The 11,475-nt window shown below is 43.2% G+C and overlaps 1 pseudogene; it reads right to left on the bottom strand.

Annotated features, from left to right (window-relative positions):
• Positions 1 to 1,703: 1,703 nt before the first annotated feature.
• Positions 1,704 to 10,306, bottom strand: LOC147965276 (uncharacterized; annotated as a pseudogene).
• Between the last annotated feature and the right edge of the window lie 1,169 nt (positions 10,307 to 11,475).

Genomic DNA, 11,475 nt, shown 5'->3' on the forward strand with positions numbered 1-11,475 from the left:
ACTTCATTTTTAGGGGTCGACTTTCTCTTTAAATATCAAACTCCTGATAGACTTATAGTCCTGTGTACACTCATAAACACATTAATCCCTTAACCTATAAGTCTTCAATACACCAAAATCACTAAGGGGCACTAGATGCACTTACAATCTCCCCCTTTTTGGTGATTGATGACAATATAGGTTAAGTTTTCAACGGGGATAAACATATGAAGTGTAAATACTAATATTGAGGAATTTGATTGCAAGATATAGAAGAACTCCCCCTGAAGATGTGCATGATGAGGAATTTGGTTTTAAAGCATTGCACACTTGAAGAGTAGAATCATGGAGATCTCCCCCTATATCTTGTAATTCATACATGCATTTGACATATCATAATGAAGAATTTGAAATGCATGATGAAATATGGTGACTGATGTAATTCAGCATGCGTGCATTAACATATATGAGGAATAAGCATGCAGAAAAACACATCAAAAGTATCAGAGCACCATCGGGTTTAAGTTTACAACTCGATCCAATAAAGTTTCAGAAGAACGAGAGTTGTAACTTAGAAAAAAAAACACCCATATAGACAGACCCGCTTGAAGACTAACTCAAAATTCTCCCCCTTTGTCATCGAATGACCAAAAGGATCTAAAATGAGGACTAACGCCCCTAAAGAATATCAAGTTGATGAAGGAGAGCCAGCGTTGTTGGGGTCGTTTGTCGTGGAAGGGCCTGCTGCAGTGTCGTCCAAGTCTTCATACTCGTCGGTATCGCGTGATGAAGAATATGAGTTGGACACCAAAGAAGGAACCTTGAACTTCTTGAATTTCTTCAGTGGAGGTGCAGACCAGTCAAAATCTTCCTTGAGACCCATTTTCTTGAGATCTTCTTCACCATACAGATGTGATAGAATGGCCCAGGTGCGACCGAAGACTTCATGGAGGTAGTAATGGTTTTTCTTCACTGCATTGTGTGTAGCAGTCATGTTGTGAAGAAATGAACCAAACTGACGCTTAACCCATTTATGGTTTCGATCCACCTTCTGGTGAAGACTAAGCAGAAGCCCACGGTCAGTCAGCACACAAGGAGCAGTGGCTTGAGGAGTAGACTTGAGTGCATTGGCATCAGAGTCATGTGTGGCAGAGTCATCATTGGTGGAATAAGATGCAGCTTTGTGAAACTGACCATCCAATGGACGAATGCCTTCATTAATGACAGCAGGAGCCTTGCCCTTTTCATCAGTTGAAGTAAAAGCCTGCTTGAGGACTTCAATCGGGGGTAGATAGCTAAGGTGATTCTAAAAATCAGCCTTGTAGTTGAGTGAAGACCTTGTCCTAAGGAATCTCATAATCCAAGGTGCATAAGGTTTCAGCTCAAACGGAGAAAGTGCAGCGTTTGCCAGGGTCCTCATGAAGAAATCGTGATAGTTGATAGGAATGCTATGAATGATGTTGAATAGCAGATTCTTCATGATCCCAACTATTTCCTCATCAGATGAGTCGTGGGCTTTGATGGGACTCATTGTCCTCGTCAGAATGCGATAGACGGTTCTAGGCACATAGAGTAAATCCTTCACGAGGAATTTGGTCCTTGGGGCTTGACCGGGCTTCAAAGGCTTCATTAACACTTGCATGTAATGAGCTGTGAGTTCTGGTTCATGATACAGGCAGCGAGCTCCTTCACTGGGTGGACTGATGGGCAAGGCATGAAGCAATTCAGAGGCCGGTGTCCTTATAGTGAGTATTTTCGGTCATCCAGTCCAAGACCCAGGTGTTGATATCTTTAGGATCACCAGTGATATGCAATGTAGCGTAGAACTGAAGAATAAGCTCTTCATTCCAATCAACAATGTCAGAGCAAAAGTTGAGGAGGCCTGCATCATGAAGAACACTGAGCATAGGAGAGAAGCAAGGTAATGATTCCATGTCCACGTAAGGAATATGCTCATGGTAGAAGATTTTGTCTTTGTTGAAAACCAGTGAAGAATAGAAGTTGGCCTGGCTTGCAGTCCAGAAACGCTTCCTCCTTAGACGAGCAGAGTCATAAGGATTGTAGTTAGTGAAGAACACGTGCTCGCTGAAGAAATCATCAGCCTTGAATTTTTGCTTCTTTGAGAATGGATCCTTTGGCTTGGGTTGAGGAGTGTCAGTCAATTGCATCACAACCTCCGGGATCTCGATCTCAGGTTCCACAGGCCGAGGAATTTCAGGTGCTGCTTCAGTGGCAGCCTGGGACTTCAATTCTTCATTTACATGATCTTCAGCACTAGTGTCTGGAATTTCTTCATGGACAGACGGTGTGGCATGTGGTTCATCAGATCCCATTTGTACAGTTGTTACTAGGGACTGAGGAATTTTTTGCAATGGTGTGAAGAGTGGAGAGATGGGGTGCTGACTTTCCCAAAATTCATCACTTAGCACGGGTGTGGTACAGCCAATGTCCACATCTTCATCTCCCATTTCTTCAACGCCGGCCTCTTCAGCAATAAACTGAGGCATAGGCGAGGAGACAACTGGTGTTGAAGGGATTGCATCCACTTCAATTTCTTCATCCATCTGCTCTGACGAAGCAGCAGAGGGATTCTCTTTATCAGATTCACTTGGAATCACATATTCTTCATCAAAAAGAACAAGGTCCTTTGATGACATGGTTGAGATAGGAACAACATCAATGGGGTTTGCAAACGAGCTAGTCAATGGCTTCATCTTCTTATGAGTTGAAGAATCTGATGTAGTTGATGCCTTCCTTTTCTTCACCGCTGCACACTCTGCAGTCTTAGTTTTCTTCACATCTGATGTAGATGGAAGGATCAGAGTTGGTGTAGGCGTAGGAGCAGAGGAATTGGATTGTATTTCTTCAGGCGCAACACTAGTGGTTGCCCTGGCAATTTCATCAGCGGCTGGAATGTAGTCATCAGCCCTGGTACTAGCATTTTCTTCAGCAGCCTGAGTATCATCAGCGGTGCTGGCATTTTCTTCAGTAGGCTGAGCAGATACTTCAGCCTGAGGGTTTTCTTGTTGTGTTGGGGCTGCAACATTGGAAGTGAACTGTTCAGTTATCTTTATAAATCTGACTTTGGCTCCAAGCCAGTCAGCATAATAGTGATCAAATTCATCACTCAGTTTCTTGATTTCAGATTGAAGAGCAACAAGTTCTTCAGGTGAAAGCTTCAGAATGTTTTGCTTCAGAAAGCGCTCTTTCTTGTATTGCGCTTTCTTCACCCTCCTTCCCCATTCAAATTTCCATTTCTCTTCATCAATGAAGTGAGTCAGTATATGACTTTGACCAGGAGTGAGGTTCAGCTCAGGCAGAGGTGTGTTGGGGTCTTTGTGCCACAAGTCAATGAAGTCTAGGATCAACTTCGGATCCAGCATTAATGGGACATTACTGCCTTTGGCTCTAGCGGCCCTGAGTTGCCTGTCCCTGATGATTTCAACAAGTTCTTCATCATCAGCTTCGTCTTCATCAGACAACACTTGAAAGGCGACCTGCTTCTTGTGAGGACTTGGTCGAGGACCTTGTCCAGCAGTGGTCTTTTTCTTCAGAAGAGTGGGAGTAGCTGAGGAACTTGGAGCAGCTGAGGAACTTGCAGAGGCTCCTAAGGCAATAGATATGCCTGTGGTCCTTTGGCACGTGGCGAGATGCACAGGTGCTGAGGATTTGGTCGGAGCAGCCGAAGACCTTGGCGGTGGAGCTGAAGATTTTGTAGGAGCAGGAGCAGCGTGAGGAATTGGCCGTGAGGGCTTTGAGGAATCTGGCCGTGAGGGCATAGCTGAGGAACTCGGCCGTGAGGGCATTGCTGGTGAAGCACTGGGCTTGTGAGCAGGCTTCTTTGGCATGGCCTTCTTCGACTTTATAGAGGCCTCAACAACAGCAGCGGCAGCAGAGTGTTCGTTGAATTTCCTCACTGCATCTTTTGCTTATTTGGCCAACTTGGCCTGGCGCTTGGCCCATTCATCAGGATAATCCTCACTACGCTTGAGGCTGGTGGGATCATCTATTTGACCATGTGCCAACGGAGGTCTTGGGCATGGAGGATTTAGTGCAAATTTCTTCATATATTTGGTAGTGACATATCTGTACTCCCTCCACTCTCTTGCCCATCTCCTCTCAATCTTTTGAATGCGCACCTTGCACTGATTTTTATCTTCCTCAGGGGGTGTGCAGTACCCAGCATAGATGTCCTCAGGTATTTCAAAAGCAGTGTTGACCTCTGATCTCTTTCCTCCTTTCTGTGGCTTCTTACCATAAGCCATTTTCTTCAGTTGAGAAATTTGAACAATTGAATTCTCTGAAGAAGTATGCAACTTTTCTTCGAGGAACGCTGCAAATGAGTTAAGTTGATGAGAACCTAGTGATTCAGCAGCTGGCATGAGTACCTGTGAACAGAGTATAGTTGCGAGGAATTTGGAGAGGTCATATGCGTTCCCAGAGGTTTTTCAAAAAGAACAAGTTTGAGGAATTTGACCAGATGAGTCTTGAAGAATTTCACTAAGCGTTCTTTGTCTTAGGTTCTAGAGATGTATAGATCGAAAATCCACACATTTGAGGAATCTTGAAGAAAAACATAGCTTAGAGAAACGAATCAAGAACAGATGACATGTGAGGTGTTTTAGTGTGTGAAGATATGAAGAAAAACACCTTTAAGGTTTTTGTAGAAATCATTTGAATCAAAGAGGGTAGTAAAAGTAACTTTTAATTACCCTGTACGAAGAACACGACGAACTGGAATGGAGATGTGAAGTTCGTCAGTGCAGATCTTCCACGCCCTAACTTGGCGGAGGAAGATGGCTACGGCGGGGGCGGAGTGAAGATTTCCGCGGCCGGCCCGAGTACGATGGCGACGAGGTTGAGGCAGTGAAGCTCTTCCTCACCGGCGACGATGATGTAGCGGTGGCGCTATGGTTTGAGAATCTCGAGCTGGAGAGAGGTCGAGCGGAGTAAAGGAAGTGAGGAAGGGGGGTATTTATAGCCGCAGTGAAAAACTGTTCGCCCGAAGAATTTGGATGAACATGCCCCCGACCCTTCTCATTCGCTTGACATGTGTCACCCACGTACTGAGAGGTGGAGATCGTGTGCGATCATGGGTGAATAGATAAGTATATCGTGGGATGCGGAATGGTTTGGGCGGCAAAACCGAAAATTTAGATAAGATAGGTTTTAAAGTTCCATTCGCAATTTCTTCAGCTGACAAGGACATAGTGAAGATTTTGAACGAGTTTCAAATAGAACGCACATGAAGAATTTGTGAACAGATTGGGCTGAGTATAGCATAGAGGGGAAGGGTCCGATCACATTCACTTAGCAGAAAAGCCAACTTGAAGAAATAGCCATAAGTGAATGCTGTAGAGGACATAAACTCATATATATATATATATATATATATATATATATATATATATATAGCCAATGAAGAAAAACGACGGAAACAATGAAGACAATGCAAAGTTGAAGAATTTGAACAACTGAGGAATTTCGAAACAAAAAAAAACTCAAATTGAAGATTTTCAACTTTTGGTGGTGGCGTGACCCACCGTATAAGAATGATGATTTCAGACACCGCGTACAATTGTCGTAGGGTTCTGAGAATCAAATTCTTCGTTAATTTCTTCACACTTAGAGTGTTATTCTTCATTGATTAAAGAAAAACGTTTCTTCATGTGTTGCACATCTAAGTCATCAATTTTGCATAAGTGTTAGGATGAGTGTCCTTTTCAAAGAACATTCAAAGATTTTAAGATATTTAGCTCACACCGCAACTTGCTAAATCTCTTCTCATCCAAGGGCTTTGTGAAGATATCGGCTAGCTGTTCTTCAGTCTTCACATGCTCAATAGAAATGTCGCCCTTCAACACATGATCACGAAGAAAATGATGACGAATCTGAATGTGCTTTGTCTTCGAGTGCTGAACTGGGTTGTGAGCAATCTTGATGGCACTCTCATTGTCACAGAAGAGAGGCACATTCTTCACGTTGACGCCGTAGTCCTTGAGAGTTTGCTTCATCCATAGCAACTGAGCACAGCAAGAACCAGCGGCAATGTACTCAGCTTCAGCAGTAGATAGTGATACACAATTCTGTTTCTTCGAGGACCAACATACCAAAGATCGTCCGAGGAAATGACATGTACTAGATGTTGACTTGTGGTCCACACGATCACCAGCATAGTTAGAGTCAGAATATCCAATGAGATCAAAAGCCGAGCCCTTGGGGTACCATAATCCAAGTGTTGGTGTGTGAGCTAGATATCGAAGAATATGCTTCACAGCCTTATGGTGTGATTCCTTATGGCGTTTGACCAGTTCCCAGACGTTGTTGAGCTCGAACTGATGTAATTCTTTTTGCATGGCCTGAATCCACTCAGGCTCCAGAAATGCTTCATCTACCTTAGTGGGCTCTGTGACAGAGACAAAAACATAGTGCCTACAAAAGTTAGATAAATGTGAAGCTTTTGAGCGTGTGAGAGGACCTGGTGCTTTAATGTCATCGATGATCTTTTCAACTTGCACTTCTTTTGCAAAGCGAGGATGAGCTGGTTGTCGTTGAGGAATTTGATCAGCATTTTCTTCAGCACCATATTCTTCAGTATTTTCTTCAGGTGCATTAGCTCGACGTTCTTCATGTCCTGGAATGAATTCTTCAGCAGATTCTTCGGTAGGAATGACATCCTCAGTAGCCTTGAACTTGATAGTTTCCTCAGGTGCTGGTTCATCTATCACAGAAGGTAGGTGCTCTCTTTGCGAGCCATTAGTTTCATCGAACCACACATCTACAGTTTCAACAACCTTGTGAAGAACGTTGTTGAAGACTCTGTAGGTGTGCGAGTCTTTTCCGTAACCAAGCATGAAACCTTCATGTGCTTTTGGTGCAAATTTTGAGTTGTGAAGAGGATCTCTAATCCAACATTTAGCACCGAAGACTTTGAAATAACTTACATTGGGTTTCTTGTCAGTGAGGAGTTCATAGGCAGTCTTCTTGAAGAATTTGTGAAGATATACTCTATTGATGATGTGGCATGCAGTATCAATTGCCTCAATCCAGAAATGACGAGGCGTTTTGTATTCATCAAGCATAGTGCGAGCCATCTCATCAAGAGTCATGTTCTTGCGCTCCACGACGCCATTCTGCTGAGGAGTATAAGGAGCAGATAACTCATGAGTAATACCAAGTTCATCAAGATAGTCATCAAGACCAGAATTCTTGAACTCAGTTCCATTGTCACTTCTAATGTGCTTGATCTTCACACCAAAGTTGGTTGAAGCCCTCGAGGAAAATCGTTTGAAGACTTCCTGCACTTCATGTTTGTAAGTAACAATGTGTACCCATGTGTATCGAGAGTAATCATCAACAATAACAAAGCCATAGAGAGATGCATCATTTGAGACTGCAGAATAATGGTTAGGACCGAAGAGATCCATGTGAACCAATTCAAATGGACGAGTGGTGGTCATGATAGTCTTTGCTGGATGCTTAGCCTTTGTCATCTTCCCAGCTTCACAGGCTCCGCATAAGTGATCCTTGAGGAATTTGACATTCTTGATGCCAATGACATGCTTCTTCTTCGCAAGCGTGTGCAAATTCCTCATGCCTGCATGACCAAATCGTCGATGCCAGAGCCAGCCTTATGAAGCTTTTGCAAGTAGACACACGGCTGGTTGCGGTCCTATAGAGAAATCAACAATATACAAGTCTCCTCTCCTAAAGCCTTCGAAGACTTTGGAATTGTCAGCTTCCATAACCATAACACAACGGTACTTGCCAAAGACAACAACCATATCAAGATCGCAAAGCATTGAGACAGACATGAGGTTGTATCCTAAGGACTCGACAAGTATGACTTTGTCCATGTGTCGATCCTTTGTGATCGCAACCTTACCTAGACCCAATACCTGACTTTTGCCTTTGTCAGTGAAGATGATATGCTTCAGATGCGATGGTGATAAGGGAGCTTCCATCAATAGATTCCTGTAACCAGTCATGTGATTTGTACATCCACTATCGAGGACCCACTCAGTGGCTTTGGGTTGATCATCCTGCAGATGAATTAGTGCAACTTACGAACTCATATACTTCATCAGTGAAGAATATGACATCAATTCATCAGGTCAATTTCATCAAGCAACAGAACAGATAAAGCAGTATGAGGACGTGAGAAATGAAAGTTCATTTCTTCATGATTAGCCTGCGTCCTTTTAGGCACACATAGGTCTCCAGCAAATTCTTCAGATGATTACGTACGTCTGGAGACCTGACCCTGCAGAAGAGATTAGTTCTTTTTCTTCACCACCCACATCTGAAGGGGTGGCAAAGAGTTCATCCCTCTGCGAGCTCCATACGAGAAAGGTGGCATGGAAGCCAGTCCATTTCGTTTCACATAAGAGGAGTTAGGGTAAGCATAAGAGTAAGCAGAGAAATTCTTCGAGGACTTATGAACATAATGATTTGAAGAATAATGCACATATCCATAATCCTTAGATCTTCCCTGCGAAACAGACGGGTTAGCATGATGATAATCATGCGAGTACTTTGATCCTTTTGAGGAATTTGATCCTCGTGAGGAGTTTGGTCCGTATGAGGACTTGGATCCAAATGAAGAATTTGGTCCATATGAAGAATGTGATCTGGGGTTCCTCTTCTTCACAGGTGGTGTCATGATGACATTCACCTGAAGATTTTTAAGGCATCTTTTGGGAACCCAGATTTTCTTCATAGGAGAACCGTTCCTGCAGTTAGTGCCAACATATCTAGCAAATACTTCACCATTCTGATTTTTGAACAGTTTATAGTTGGAGTCAAATGACTCATCATCAGAATGAGGAGATTCACATGCAAAGCCAGATAAGTTAGATGGATCAATTGGAGGTCCATTTGCAGCCACCCATGAGGTTTTGGGGTACTGCTCAGGCTTCCAATATGTACCATCAGCATTGAGTTTCCTCTCAAAGGCAATACCCTCTTTCCTAGGGTTCCTGTTGAGGATCTGCTTTTTAAGAACATCACAAAGAGTCTGATGCCCTTTGAGGCTTTTGTACATGCCTGTCATGTACAATTCCTTCAGCCCTGCATCGTTAGTGATACTAGCAGTGTCCTCAAATGAGGAATTAGTGATAGCAGAGGCGGGTGAAGAATTTGAAACATTAGCAGCATTTGAACATTCAGGTGAAGAATTAGCAGATTCATGTTCAATGCACTTCAAGCATGGATGAACAAATTCTTCCTGAGAAGCGATGATTTGTTGAGCAAGTAATGAATCGCGCTCCTTCTGAAGATCTTCATAACTCACTCTTAGCTTTTCAAGATCTTGCTTTATTTGAAGAAATTCATATGAAAGCTTCTCATGATCAGATAAGAGAGTGTTATGATGACCTTGAAGGTTGTCAAACCTAGACTGAAGTCTCTGAAGATTTTCAGTCAAGGTTTTAGTGCGATCCATTTCTTCACCCAACATATCATCAGTTTTGTCTAGCATGTTTTGAACCTTTTCAAAAGCCTTTTGTTGTTTTACAACAATCTTAGCAAGTTTGGAGTAGCTGGGTTTGAGGTTTTCGTCAGATTCATTCTCACTTGATTCAGAGGAGGGGTATTTGAGTACCTTGTCACCTTTTGCCATGAAGCAATAGGTGGGAGCGTAGTCATCATTGTTTCCATCAGCCGTGTTGGTGAATCCATTTTCTTCAGAGTTGAAGATGGACTTGCTGACGATGGCAGTAGCGAGAGCCAGGCTCGCCACACCAGACTCAGACTCCTCAGATGCCTCCTCTTCCTCATGTTCCTCAGATTCAGCCTCAGAGTCCATTTCCTTGCCAATGAACGCCCGAGCCTTCTTGGAGCTTCTCTTCTTGTAAGACGAAGACTTCGAGGATTTTGATGATGAAGATTTTGAGGATTTCTTCTTTTTCTTCGCATCATCAGAACTGTAATCCTTGTATTTCTTCTTATTTGATTCCTTTTCCCACTGAGGAAAATCTTGAATATAGTGTCCAGGTTTCTTGCATTTGTGACAAAGCCTCTTCCTATAGTCACTGGATGAGGAATCAATGCTCCTTTAGGATTTTCCAAAGCGACCACGTCTTGAGAACTTCTGGAATTTCTTCACGAGCAGTGCTAGCTCATGGCTCAGTTCTTCAGGATCACCAAGGCTGCTACCAGAATCTTCATCTTCAGATTCAGACACTGCCTTGGCCTTCAGGGCACGTGATCTGCCATAGCTCGAACCATAGAGATCTCTCTTCTCAGCAAGCTGGAACTCATGAGTATTTAGCCTCTCGAGGATATTAGCGGGATCAAGTGACTTGTAATCAGCACGTTCTTGTATCATCAATGCCAGAGTATCAACTGAGGAATCAAGCGATCTCAACAATTTCTTCACCACCTCATGGTCCGGTGATGTCAGTGGCACCAAGTGCTTGAAGCTCATTTGAGATGTCAGTCAGGCGATCGAAGGTCCGCTGAACATTTTCATTGTTGAGTCTTTTGAACCGGTTGAAGAGATTGTGAAGAACATCAACTCGAGAGTCACGTTGTGTTGAGACTCCTTCATTGACTTTGGACAGCCTATCCCAGATAAGCTTAGCAGTTTCCAAAGCACTCACTCTTCCATACTGTCCTTTGCTCAGATGGCCACATATGATATTCTTCGCTTGAGAGTCGAGTTGCTTAAATCTCTTCACATCAGCAGCATTCAGAGAAGGTGTGACTGAGGGAACACCATTTTCCACAACATACCAGAGATCATTATCAATTGCCTCAAGATGCATTCGCATCTTATTTTTCCAGTAGGGGTAGTCTGTCCCATCGAAGGTAGGACACCCAGCAGAGACCTTGATCATACCTGTGGTCGACATAACTAAAACTCGAGGCGGTTAAACCAAAATCACACAGAACAAGGGAGTACCTTGCTCTGATACCAATTGAAAGTGCGTTATATCGACTAGAGGGGGGGTGAATAGGCGATTTTTATGAATTCTTCACTGAGGAATTTGCAGGTGAGGAAATTCCTTAGTGAAGAACTACTAGCAGCGGAATAGGTACTCAAAAGTAAACATAATAGAACACAAGCATAGTCATCATGATGAAATGAAGACAAGCACAGAGTACAGAAAGCGTAAACATAGGATAACACAGGATGAAAACAAACAGACTGAAGAAATTGAGCTGAGGAGATTGAAAGAGTCTTCAGTCAAAGTCTTCAAACACATATATGAACAAGCACTCAACACAGTTATGAGGAAATGAAAGAGTTGAGGAAATAGAACCAGTGAGCTTGGTGAAGACAATGATTTAGTAGACTAGTTCCAACTGCTGTCTCAGTTGTATGTCTGGTTGGAGCGGCTAGGTATTTAAACCTAAGGACACACAGTCTCGGACACACAGTCCTCACCGTATTCTCCTTGAGATAAGGTCACACAGACCTCGCCCAGTCACTCATTGTAAGTCTTCAGGTGACTTCCGAACCTTCACAAACTTGGTCACCCGGCGATCCACAAT

The sequence above is a fragment of the Triticum urartu genome, chromosome 6A (assembly GCF_056163025.1).
Source record: "Triticum urartu cultivar PI428250 chromosome 6A, HENAU_Tu73, whole genome shotgun sequence".
Lineage (NCBI taxonomy): Eukaryota > Viridiplantae > Streptophyta > Magnoliopsida > Poales > Poaceae > Triticum > Triticum urartu.